The following is a 14,019-nucleotide window of genomic DNA, read 5'->3' on the forward strand; positions in this document are numbered from 1 at the left end:
ACTATATGATCAAGCAATCCTACTACTAGCTATATTCTCAAAAGAAAGGAAATCAGTGTATCAAGAGATGTCTGCACTCCTATGTTTCTTACAGCACTATTCACTATAGCCAAGATTTGGAAGCAACCTAAGTGTCCATCAACATATGAACAGATAAATATATCATAGAACATATACACAATAGAATACTCTGCAGCCATAGAAAGAATGAGAACATCTCATTTGCAATAACATGGATGGAACTAGACAACATTATGTTAAATGAAGGAAGCTGGGCACATAAAGACAAACATTGCATGTTATCACTTACTTGTGGAAGCTAAAAATAAAAACAATCGAACTCATGGAGGAAGAGAGTAAAAGGATGGTTCTCAGAGGCTTGGAAGTGTAATGGGGATGGTGGGGTGGAAGTGGGGATGTTTAATAGGTTAAAAAAAAAAAAAAAAAGGTAGAATAAGACCCATTACTTTTAGCACTTCAGAGTGACTATAGTCAAAAATAATTTACTTGTACATTAAAAAATAACTAAAGGTATAATTGGATTATTTGTAACACAAAGGATAAATGCTTGAGGAGATGGATACTCCATTTTACCCTTATATGATTATTATACATTGCATGCCTGTATCAAAATTCTCATGTAATGCATAAGTGTATATACCTACTATGCACCCACAAAAATTAAAAATTAAAAAACAGCTATAAGGCAGAATCTAACATTGTTAGAAAGGCCTAAGCAATGTTCTATGCATCCCAGAAGAAGGAGAGGTTAATTCTATCCACAGCATCATGGAAAGAATCATCTAAGACTAGGATGAAGACTCTATAGTTTTCAAGGGCCAAATCTAGCCCACTACTTTGTTTTGTAAACAGTTTTAATTGAATCACGGTCATGCTCATGTATTTATGTATTGTCTATGTTAGCTTTCATGCTATGACCGCAGAGTTGAGTAGTTATAACAGAGACTGTATGGTCACAATGCCCACAATTTGCTATATGAGCATTTTCACAAAAATGGTATTTGAGACTGGCCTAGAATGATTCTAACAAAGAGAAGGGCAGTATAAGCAGGAGACAATATGAACAAAAGCAGTGATATGAGAAAGTCCTAGGTGTATTCATTCATGGAAATTGAATTACAGTAAAGGTCATAATATACAATGAGTGATGTCCCCAAAAAACCTAATTTTGTACAATGGAGAGTTACATTTTTGAGTGGTTAATGGAAGAACCAAAACTGGCTTATTCAGCTAGTCTGTTAGGTGTCTGGTTGAATAATTCAAATTTACCCAGGTTGTGGTTTGGCAACACTTAGTAACTGGCTATATTCTTTCAGGACTGAAACAGTAATTACAAAAATATCCCAACACCAAAGTTCAGTTTGGTTGGAGCATTAGGTACTGGTGAGAATATCTGGTAAAGTAAGACTGAAAACACATTGTGAAAGGCATTTGGTGACTGATAAGGAGTTTGGACTTCGTTCTGTAGGTAAGGAAGTGTTGAACAATTAGATGAGGTCTTTTACATTCTTTTTTAACTAGGCAGTAACATGCTGTCTTACAGACAAAAATAGTAAATGTGGCTGCTTTAAATAAATAGCTTTACTAAACAACAAAAGGCATATTCAAGTATAAATGTTTGAGTTAGATGATCACTCTTGGGAAGAGAACTGCCTTGTACCTGAAAGTGACAAGAATATCAAATTATGTCTTGTACTTTCAAGCCTATTTCAATGATAAGAAGCACCTAGGGGTTATAGGCATATTTGTCAGAGCTGACAAAATAATGAAAGAGGATGATCACCAGTTCACTAGACTGTGAGCTACCTGAAGGCAGGTGTTGTCTTCCATGCTTGAATCTTCAGCACCTAGCAGCATATCCAGTATGTCCTGTTAATATACAAAAACATGTAGGAAGTATAGATGACTGGCTTTACTTCAATTGATGCTGTTTTGTTTATTTTTTCCCAACAAAAAGCAAGAGTACATAAATGCATTTGATTCATATAGGCCCTGTTTTTCTTGATCCTAATTACTGAACCTAGAAATCATCCATTATATATTTGCGTTGTGTAACTCTGTTACCCCTTGGTGACAAACTCATCTCTTGAGTGTGTGTGTGTGTGTGTATGTGTGTTTCAATTGACAAGATCCCATTCCTATATTCACCTCCTGCTCTGAGACCTTAATGGTTTTAACTGTTTTTTGGTTACTACTATACCAGGTGTACTAAATACACTTGACAAGTTATTCCCTCTGAATGAGAATGGGAGAAATTTGTGAAATTCAGGTTTTTTGCCTTACCTGTATATTTAAAGGCTGCAAGCTCACTCTCTCAGCATTTGAAAGAGGCACTTTGGCCGATTGTCTGTTAAAGTGTGTCATTTTTTATCACATAAATTTCAGCAAGTAAATAGTCCTCCTTCTTCCAGCCTTCTAATGTCTCTCCAGGGCAAGATGAAAATATTTTCTAGACTGTGCATCTTAATATACCCCTGAAAGGCAAAGCAAGGTACTTACACTGGCCTTAAATCTCTAATTCTGTAACTATTTTAGTAGCAAACTTGAATCTTTGCAGAATTGCAAAAGGATGGCGTTTGACTTCACAATTCTTCAATTACCCTGTGTAACAATTTTCTCCAACTGATTTTAGTTCCCAGTGCCCCATTATGACACTGAGCTCTAGGGAACAAGGAAGTGTTTTGGCCTCTGGAGAACCTGGACATTAACTCATGCAGCAATCATCTTGTGACCCTGGAATAAACACCAAGAAAATTTCAGGAACGGTGTTCTTGGCATCACTGAACTGTTAAGCCAATGTCAGTCACTGTGGTACCAATAACCTATTTTCAGACTTTTTGTTTTATAAAGAAATATAAGTCCCTATTTGTGTAAGCAACTTAACTCAGTGTTTCTGTTACTTGCAGATGACAGCAGTGCCAAATGACACAAACTTGGTGCTAGCAAAGTAGTACAAAAAAGTATTCTAGATGCTTTCATAGAAGGCTCTAAGACATAAGAAAAGAATAGAGGAGGGATTAGCTCATTTTTGCCTATGGGCCTCTATTCTCACCTTGGTGAAAATGGCAGTAATATGACCTAACAGCTGAAGCATAATAAGAAAGCACAGGTCATGGCAAATTAGGAACAAGAGTGAAATTCCAATTCTTCCACACACTGGCAGATAGCCTTACACGAATGTCAAGATACTTTTGGAGGTTTGAAATAGTTAATAGCCCTGCTGGTGGCTTGGGGTGCATGTCACATTCAGTGTTTTCAAGGCAAAATGCCCATATTCTGATTCTGGAATCCTAATTATATCCCACATTGCATTTTGCCTCTTCTCCCCTTCAGGCCCATTTGCAAGCTCCTAGTCTGAGATTCATTTCTCATTTTAACATCTGCTGTCAATCACAGAAGGGAAACATTAAATTATTTCTTGGAAGCAAATGTTATAGGTTTTTCTGGTTAAGGAGAGTTAATTTACAAAAGTTTTAATGAAATCCAGATTTTATTTGAACTTTCCATTCAGCAAGCAAATGTCTTCAAACAGACTGCAACTTGAGATTGAAAGACATATCCACCTTCCACAAATCAAGCACACTTAAAAATAAACAAGTAGAAAATGAAGGCTGATTACTGATTTTGCCCTGTCAGTAATTGTCACTAATCTTTAGCTACTTGTATATGCTTTGTTCATATTATTCCCACATTATTTGCTGCTATAAATATTTCATAAGATATTCAAAGCCGGTTCACAACCAAATAATAACAAATGTCAGTTGACACATTAAAAAGATGCATAGAGATTTTAAACATAAATTCTACAGCAAAGCTTGATTAACATCTTATGGTCTAAAGAAAGAATGTGTACAGTGAAATATGAGGCTGCAATTAGCATGGACACTCTAAGTAGCAGCCCATTCTCAATGGAAAAGAGAGCAGAGGTTCCAGTTCTTTTCAGGCTTTCTGCACATTCTTCACTCTATTAAGAACCACAAGGTTTTTATTGTAAATATTATTTTTAAAAAGATCAAGTTTCATGCACTATGGAGATATATTATTCTTCTTTGGGTAACCCATTGTGTTCATAGTCACAGTCACAATGCATGATGAAATGCAGGGGTTGGTCCTTGGTAATATTTTCAAAAGTCAGTTGAACGATTTTTTTCTTCTGCTTTCTTTTTCTGTCCTTTGACCCACCCTCTCTAAGAATACTCATAGAGTCCGTTTGGATGTGTCCACTTCGAAATCTGTTTTTTTTATTTTACATATCCTCAGTTTAACCATATCCATCAGAACTCCATTTTCCTGGGTCTTGTCTCTGAATGATTGGGTGAAAATTTCCTGAGAAATTAATGGATGCCTAAATGTCAATGACTAACAGCAGTTTTATATGTTTACTTTCCTACTTGGCATGTTTGCATTTTGGCTTAGGCATTCAGAGCCGTAACTTAAAGTAATGATCCCTGTGACAATTCCTAATTCCTTGTAGTACGAGGGACAAGGGGGAAACATTTCTACTCAGGGAGGTTTTTCCTGGCATTCTTCATGTCATATCCTCTACATAATGCTTAATTAACCTACACATAGGACTGAACCAACACAGCAACAATATTCTTGAAGCACTCAAGAAGATAAAATGTTCAAAGGAAAGTCTTAGGAGCTTCCCTTTCTTGACACGATTTAATAGTACTTGTTGCCATGTCATTTTCATGATTTTCTTACTTTACCCACAAAAGAGAGGTTGGTAAAATGACTTTATTTTCCTGTGGGATACTACCATTCGCCAACGATTTACATTCTGATAGTCCTCATTTATTTAAATAACAAATTGCTTACTTGTGTTGCAATTAATGGCTAAATAAATGGGAATCTAGCTTCTTTAATGTTTCATTCTTCCTCTTGAAATTCTCCAGGATTTATTCATTTATTCAGAAAAGCATTTTTGAAACATCTTCTAGTATGTGTTGGAAATTATGTGAAATCTAGACACAAAAAGATGACTCAGACATGATTCCTGGTTCTGAGTTCAGTACAATGAGAGAGAATGTCAGGTAATAAATGCACGATGAAACAGAGTGTAGTAACATCTCTGATAGGAGGTCTATAAGGCATTCTGTGGAATCTCAGAGGCAGTAAGCTGAGCTTCTGGCAGCTGGCCTTCTGAGAAGAGGCAAGTGTAGAGTACTTTGAAAGGGAAAGTGATTAGAGGCAGGGAGGTATGGAAGAAAGAAAACAATTGGGCTTTAAAATGAGATAGACTTATGTAATTTCTTTGACTATTTAGTCTACTCATCTGTACGATGGAGCTAATACATTTTACATGGAAGTTTTTAAAATGAGGATTACAAGTAATTATCAAAGGAGTTATTAATTTAGAAGTATAATTCTTTTCAAAACATGCCTCAAAAGCAAGTTCTGAAGTTTTGTTTAGAGGAATCTTTCAAGGAATTACAGAAAGCTGTAGCCCCAACTTTCTCCTCCCATTTTCTCATAAGATTATAATTATACTGAGGAACCAAAAATCTTACACTCTGAGTCTAGGGAAGGTAGGAGGGATGCAATGGTAGAGACAGAAGTGAGTGAAAAATATCTGAGATGAATAGAAGAGTATTAACCTGTTTAACAGTAGGGCAAGTGAAAATACTTTAAACTTCCCCTTCTTCTATAAGAAAAAAAGCACGTTTTAAATTCTTACTCATTGAAGACCCAACTGTTTATTATGTATAGTATTTGTGATAATTCTACTTTCATTTAGGAATGCTGTATAAGTACTCTCAATGAGTATGTATTATTGTAGGAAAAGATTATAAACTAGAAAGCTATTTATATTAGAAACAACACACACACACACAGACACACACACACACAGATATACACATATACATGTATGTATGACCCTTTACTCAGTTTTCTCAGGGGATTGGTTCCAGGACTGCCTATGGATAACAAAAATGTGTGTATTCTCAAGTTCTGCAGAAGCTATGAATACAAAAAGTTAGCCCTCCATATACATTTGCATTAACATGCATTTGCATTCTGCAAATACAGTATTTGCAATCTGTGTTTGATTGTGGATGCTGAACCCGCTGATACAGAGAGCTGACTGTAGTTATTGAAAACAATTCACATAGAAGGGGGCCCCCCCAGTTCAATCACATGTGTTCAAGGATCAGCTTATAGTCTGTCTATGCTACTAGTTTGGTAACAGAAAAATAGGTTAGCAAAAAAATATATATATATACACATATAAAAATATATGTATTTATAAATATATGTATTTATAAATATATGTAAAATAAATATATATATGTGCGTGTATATATATATATACACATACTATGTTTATCTTAGGGACTGAGCTAATTTTTAAAGATAAATTTTCAGAAATAGTAAGAACCATGTGCTCAGGATATCAGTAGGGTTCTGGCGGGAGGTGCAGGGCAAATCAAAGTAAGGGCTTTGTTCTTAGCAGAAGGTTTGACAGTTGGGAAATAACTTAGGTTCTGTCTATGTGTATACCTAATGGAGTAGGTAAAAGTTTCCAGCAAATCACTTAGGTAGAACACCTTCTAGCATTGCTTTGCCTTGAAGTTCTACCTGCCTACATATCTAGACAGCTGCTTGTACCTTACTGCCCTCTGTAGATCATACATTTTATCTCCAGCAGTATGTGAGTTGGTAGAGAGTTGATTAAGTAGCCTTCGACCTCTCCCTTCCTGTGTGTCTGTGCTTCTCTGGGTCAAATAGATAGGGAAGAGAGAGGGGCAAGAAAACACTTGCTTAGTGTCTTAGTCCATTTTGTACTGCTCTGACAAGGCTCTACCAACTGACTAATTTATAGTGAATGGAAATTTATTTCACACATATCTGGCAGCTAGAAAGTTCAAATTTAAGTCCCTGCCATCTAGTAAAGAAGTCTTTCATGTTGTGTACACACATACTGGAAAGAGGAAGGGAGAGATAGAGATAAATATAGTGATAGAGATAGAGACAGATATATATATATACACACACACACAAACATATATATATATATATATATGTAGAGAGAGAGAGAGAGAGAGAGAATCATACTTGCCCTTTTACAACAAACCCACTCCTATGACAAAGGCTCATGAGGGAGTAGCCCTCCTGGCCTAATCACCTCTAAATGGTCCCACCCTTTTAATACGGTAGCAATGACAATCCAATTTCAACATGAGTTTGAGAAGGAATAAATATTTAAATTTTATTTTGGAAGGCCACCCATGACCCTCCAAAACTTATGTCCTTCTCAGATACAAAATATATTTATTCCATCTCAATAGCCCCCAAAGTCTTAACTCATTTGAGCACCAACTCATAAGTCCAAAGTCCACTCTCATCTAAATCAGACATGGGTGAAACTCAAGACATGATTCACCTTGAGGCAAATTCCTTCCAGCCATGAGCCTGTGAAATAAAAACAAGTTATCTACTTGGAAAATACAATGGTGGGATGGGCATAGAATAGATATTCTCATGCTGAAAAGGAGAAATAGGCAAGAAAAACAGAGTAACTGTTCCCAAGTAAGTCCCAAATCCAACAGGGAAAGCAAACTAAATCCTAAAGCTTAAGAATAATCTTCTTTGACTCCACATCCCACCATCCAGACACATGAGTGCAGGTTGGACCCTCAAAGCTCCGGGCAGTTCTGCCTACATGACTTTGCAAGACACAGCCCGTGCAGCAACTCTAACAAGTTGGAGTCTTGTGCCTGCAGCTATCTCAGGCTGGTGCTGCATGCTGGTAGCTCTACAGTTCTGGAATTTCAAGGGTGGTCGCACCCACGTGGCTCCACTAGGCCTACAGGGGACTCCTTATCTTAGCTCTGCCTCCACAGTCCAACTGGCCATTGCCCTCGCAGGGACTCCGTGGTGATTCCTCCCCTGCGACAAGTTTCTGTCTGGGCTCCAGGCAATTTGCAACATCCATTGAAGGTTAGATACAGGAAGTCATGCTCTCAACGCTCTTGCATTCTGTATGCCTACAGAATTAGCACCATATGGACACTGTCAACATTTATAGCTTCTATTTTCCAGATTTGTGGGTCAAATGGCACCTGGGCCCACTTGGGCCATGGCTGGGGTAACTGAGGAGCACTGGACCAGAATGTGTGGAGCAGAAACTGCAGACATCCCCAGATAGCAAGTTTCAAGGTTCTGAATGTGCCCAAGGCCTCTCTTTTGATATATTTACTTCCCCTTGGCCTTGGCACTCTCGATTTGTAATGGCAGGGGTGGCACTAGTATTCTCCAAAATACCCTTGGGATTATTCTACCATTGTCCTGATAAATAGTCTCTGGCTTCATTCTCTTCATAATTATCTTTCTATCAAACAGTTGCTTAGCCAAACACTTAGCTTTCTTTTTTGAAAATGTTCTTTTATTCTCTACCATACATCCAGGCTGAGAATCCTTTAAATCCCCAAATTCAATTTCTCTTTTAATTATAAGTTCCGTCTTTAAATCATTTCCTTCTCCTTACTTCTTACTATGTGCAGTTACAAGAAGCCACATAGCAAGCACGTTCAAGGCTTTGCTGCTTACATATTTCCTCTGCCAGATACCCTAGTTTATCATTTTGTCTGCCACTTTATAACAAGGGTAACCATTACTACAGTTTCGAATACCTTGTTATTCATTCCTGAGAACTGATTAAAATTGCCTTTGCCGTAGAGATTTCTACCAACATTCTTATCACAGCCACGTAAGTAATTCCTAAGGAGTTTCAGAGTTTCCCTACAGATGTACTCTTTTTCTAGCGCTCTCCTGAATCTCTCTCAACACTTTCTTCATGGCAATACAAGTTTTTTCCAGCATTCACTTCAAGACTGTTCTAGCCTCTATTACCCAGTACCAAAGCCACTTACACATTTTTAGGTGTTTGTTATAGCAATACCGCATTTCTCCGGTGCCAATTTTAAGTCTTAGTCTCTTCTGTGTCACTATAACAGAATATCACAGACTGGGTAATCTATAATGAACAGGTTTTTTTTTTCCTCCGATTTCTGGGGGCTGGTTAGCCCAAGATCAAAGTGGTGGCAGCATCTGGTGAGAACCTTTTGGGTGTACCTTCATATAGTATAAGGCAGAAGAGTGAGGGCAAGAGAGGGAGAGAGAAAGAGAGAGAGAGAGACGTGAGACAAACACACTCTTTTATCATCAATCTGCTTTCTTAAAAATGACATTAATTCATTCATGAAGGTGGAGCCCTCCTGGCCAAACAACTTAGTTTTTTTTATTATTATACTTTAAGTTCTGGGGTATATGTGCAGACCGTGCAGCTTTGTTAAATAGATATACATGTGCCATGGTGGTTTGCAGCACCCATCAACCTATCACCTACATTAGTTATTTCTCCTAATGCTATGCCTCCCCTAGCTTCCACCTCCCAACAGGCCCGGGTTTGTGATATTCCCCTCCCTGTGTCCATGTGTTGTCATTTTTCAACTCCTAGTTATGAGTGAGTACATGTGGTGCTTGGTTTTTCATTCTTGTGTTAGTTTGCTCACAATGATGGTTTCCAGTTTCATCCATGTCCCTGAAAAGGACATGGACTCATCCTTTTTTATGGCTGCATAGTATTCCATGGTGTATATGTGCAACATTTTTTTAATCCAGTCTATCGTTGATGAACATTTGGGTTAGTTCCAAGTCTTTGCTATTGTGAATAGTGCTGCAATAAACATATGTATTCATGTGTCTTTATAGTAAAATAATTTACAATCTTTTGGGTATATACCCAGTAATGGTATTGCTGGGTCAAATAGTATTTCTAGTTCTAGATCCTTGAGGAATTGCCACAGTGTCTTCCACAATGGTTGAACTAATTTAAACTCCCACCAACAGTGTAAAAGTGTTCCTATTTCTCCACATCCTCTCCAGCATCTATTGTTTCCTGACTTTTTAATGATCGCCATTCTAGCTGGCATGAGATGATATCTCATTGTGGTTTTGATTTGCATTTCTCTAATGACCAGTGAGGATGAGCTTTTTTTCATATGTCTGTTGACTGCATAAATGTCTTCTTTTGAGAAGTGTCTGTTCATATCCTTTGCCCACTTTTTGATTTTTTTTTTCTTGCAAATTTGTTTCAGTTATTTGTAGATTCTGGATATTAGCCCTTTGTCAGATGGATAAATTGCAAAAATTTTCTCCCATTCGGTAGGTTGCCTGTTCACTCTGATGATAGTTTCTTTGACTGTGCAGAAACTCTTTAGTTTAATTAGATCCCACTTGCCAATTTTGGCTTTTGTTGCCATTGCTTTTGATGTTTTAGACATGAAGTCTTTACCCATGCCTATGTCCTGAATGGTAATGCCTAGGTTTTCTTCTGGGGTTTTTATGGTTTTAGGTCTTATGTTTAAATATTTAATCCATCTTGAGTTAATTTTTGTATAAGGTGTAAGGAAGGGGTCCAGCTTCAGTTTTCTGTATATGGCTAGCCAGTTTTCCCAACACTATTTATTAAATAGAAATTCTTTCCCCATTGCTTGTTTTTGTCAAGTTTGTCAAAGATCAGATGGTTGTAAATGTGTGGCATTATTTCTGAGGCCTCTGTTCTTTTCCATTGGTCTATATATCTGTTTTGGTACCAGTACCATGCTGTTTTTGTTACTGTAGCCTTGTATAGCTTAAAGTCAAGTAGCATGATGCCTCTGACATTGTTCCTTTTGGTTAGGATTGTCTTGGCTATGCAGGCTCTTTTGGTTCCATGTGAAGCTTAAAGTAGTTTTTTCCAATTCTGTGAAGAAAGTCAATGGTAGCTTGATGGGGGTAGCATTGAATCTATAAATTCCTTTGGGCTGTATGACCATTTTCATGATATTGATTCTTCCTATCCCTGAGCATGGAATGTTTTTCCATTTGTTTGTGTCCTCTCTTATTTCCTTAAGCAGAGTATAGGAGCTGGTTTTTTGAAAAGATCAACAAAATAGACTGCTAGCCAGACTAATAATGAAGAAAAGAGAGAAGAATCAAATAGATGGAATAAAAAATGATAAAGGGGATATCACCACTGATCTTACAGAAATACAAACTACTATCAGAGAATACTAGAAACACCTCTATACAAATAAACCAGAAAATCTAGAAGAAATTGATAAATCCCTGGACACATACACCCTCTGAAGTCTAAACCAGGAAGAAGTTGAATCCCTGAATAGACCAATGACAAGTGCTGAAATTGAGGCAGTAATTAATAGCCTACCAACCAAAAAAAAGGCCAGGACCAGACGGATTCACAGCCGAATTCTACCAGAGGTACAAAGAGGAGCTGGTACCATTCCTTCTGAAACTCTTCCAAACAATAGAAAAAGAGGAAATCCTCCCTAACTCATTTTATGAGGCCATCGTCATCCTGATACCAAAACCTGGCAGAGACACAACAACACAAAAAGAAATTTCAGACCAATATCCCTGATGAACATCGATGCGAAAATCCTTAATAAAATACTGGAAAACCAAATCCAACAGCATATCAAAAAGCTTATCCACCACGATCAAGTTGGCTTCATCCCTGGCATGCAAGGCTGCTTCAACATACATAAATCAATAAATGTAATCCATCACATAAACAGAACCAATGAAAAAAACCACATGATTGTCTCCATAGATGCAGAAAAGGCCTTCGAAAAAATTCAACCCCCCTTCAAGCTAAAGGCTCTCAATAAACTAGGTATCGATGGAATGTGTCTCAAAATAATAAGAGCTATTTATGACAAACCCACAGCAAATATCATACTGAATGGGCAAAAACTGGAAGCACTCCCTTTGAAAACTGGCATAAGACAAGGATGCCTCTCTCCCCCTGGTCAGAACTTCCAATACTGTATTCAACATAGTATATTCAACATAGTATTGGAAGTTCTGGCCAGGGCAATCAGGCAAGAGAAAGAAATAAAGGGTTTTCAAATAGGAAAAAAGGAAGTCACATTTTCTCTGTTTGCAGATGACATGATTGTATATTTAGAAAACCCCACTGTCTCATCCCCAAATCTCCTTAAGCTGGTGAGCAATTTCAGCAAAGTCTTAGGATACAGAATCATTGTGCAAAAATCACAAGCATTCCTATACACCAATAACAGACAAATAGAGACAAATAATGAATGAACTCCCATTCACAATTGCTTCTAAGAGAATAAAATCCTAGGAATACAACTTACAAGGGATGTGAAGGACCTCTTCAAGGAGAACTACAAACAACTGCTTAATAGTCTCACTTCCTAATACTGATACAATGGCAATTAAATTTTGACATGACCTTCAGGGTAATTGAGGAAGAATCATGATGCTAGCAAGAGCTTTTGGGCATTGTCAGTTAAACAACAAATTGTGGTTGAATTTGTAGTTTTTAACTCATTGATAATATAGAGATTTCCAAAATGCCAATTATAATAAAACAGCAACAACACCCAGAATCCAAACACTCTTGCAGAGTCAATATGTACCCATCTCTGACACTGGAATAAAAACTCAAATTCACCCTCCTGAAAGTGGAGTGAAGTAGCTCTATTTGAAGAAATACTTGAATTCTTATCTTTCCATAGCCACTCAAAAGTTCCTGACAACATAGCTCAAAATACAGTTTCAGAGCAGTGATTTCACACTGAAATCGAGGGTTTGAAAGGATCGTAAGGTTTACTAGCCCAAACCCTGCTCAAGTTGAGTCTGGAGATCAACCTTTTTTCCCTTTATCAAAGGCGGTACTAATCCAGTTTTTAACACAGTCTGCTACTTCTATGTCAGCTGAATATCGTGATGTTCATAATTCATTATTTATGTCTGAATAGACAGTGTGATATTATGTATGTTTTGTTCAGGTTAAAGTTCAGTTTTAGGAGCAGTTGGTTGTTTAGATTAAACAGATTATTAATGATCATTGATATTATGGCATGGATAATCTACATTTCAGAGATTGGTAACTAGCTTCTTTCAGAAAGACCAGACAACAGAGCCAGGTTTTTCAAGTACTTCTGTCATTCTGTTTCTATCAACATCTGAGGCTTTTGATGATTAGCATACAGAATGTCAGAAAATAGGCTTTTATTGGTGAAATTTGTTACTTGTTAATTAGTATGCTGTATTGTTAGAAAGGGGCTGCTCTTTCTAGAGAAGTGAAAGTCATTGAAGATACAAATATGAGTACTGGCTAAAGCAGTTTAGAGTCTCTCTCCCAACTTGATGAAAAGGTTTTAGAAAGTAGTGAGGCATTACTGTCAAGTTGATCTCAGTTTGAACAGCCACTTTTCGTGGAATTAGAAGATTTCTAGTGGACTGAGAAGATTTCTAGTTGCCTGAGGTCAACTATAAAGACAATAATATTATGCTTCTAGAGTAGTATTGTGTCTTCCTTTAGTTTCCTTTCATTCAATGTAGTGGTAGAAGCAACTAATAGGGCAAAGAGCTAAGCCTTTATTGAGCTTAGAGAACAGATTTGTGATTGATTTAGTTCCTGTTTGATAGGGAGTGTTTAATTCATGTATATGTGGCAGAATTTGGTCTGAGACTTGCTCTCATTATAACCTGAAAGTGAGATTGAAGAAAAGTAGATAAACCTGGCTCACCTCAAGCTTCCTTAATGACAACTCTTATCTACTAAACAGAACCTAAGAGTTGTGCATGATCAAATTCGTTTAGATCACTTTGCAGCAGACTTTCCCTGTAACTGCACTGATTAATAACTGTTAAATGAAAGTTTCAAACAGAAAGGAGAGATGAGCCTAAGGAAGGTGTTTTATTTCTGGCTTCAGTCTCCTTGTTGGCATTTGTTGAGTTAATGCCTTTAGGGTTGGCCTATCAGAGGACGATCAAATCTTGGGTTCTTATGGGAAATGAACGATATTTTCTGCCTTTCCCTGTGTATCCTTAATTAAAGCCTTTGAGAAAGAGGAGTGCAAGGATTAGATAGAGGAGGATTTTGTTGTTTTTTGATCAAGAATATGCTAAATATCACAGATTTATGCTTTTTTGTTCTTTCTGATTTACAACAGG

The sequence above is a fragment of the Chlorocebus sabaeus genome, chromosome X, assembly GCF_047675955.1.
Source record: "Chlorocebus sabaeus isolate Y175 chromosome X, mChlSab1.0.hap1, whole genome shotgun sequence".
Lineage (NCBI taxonomy): Eukaryota > Metazoa > Chordata > Mammalia > Primates > Cercopithecidae > Chlorocebus > Chlorocebus sabaeus.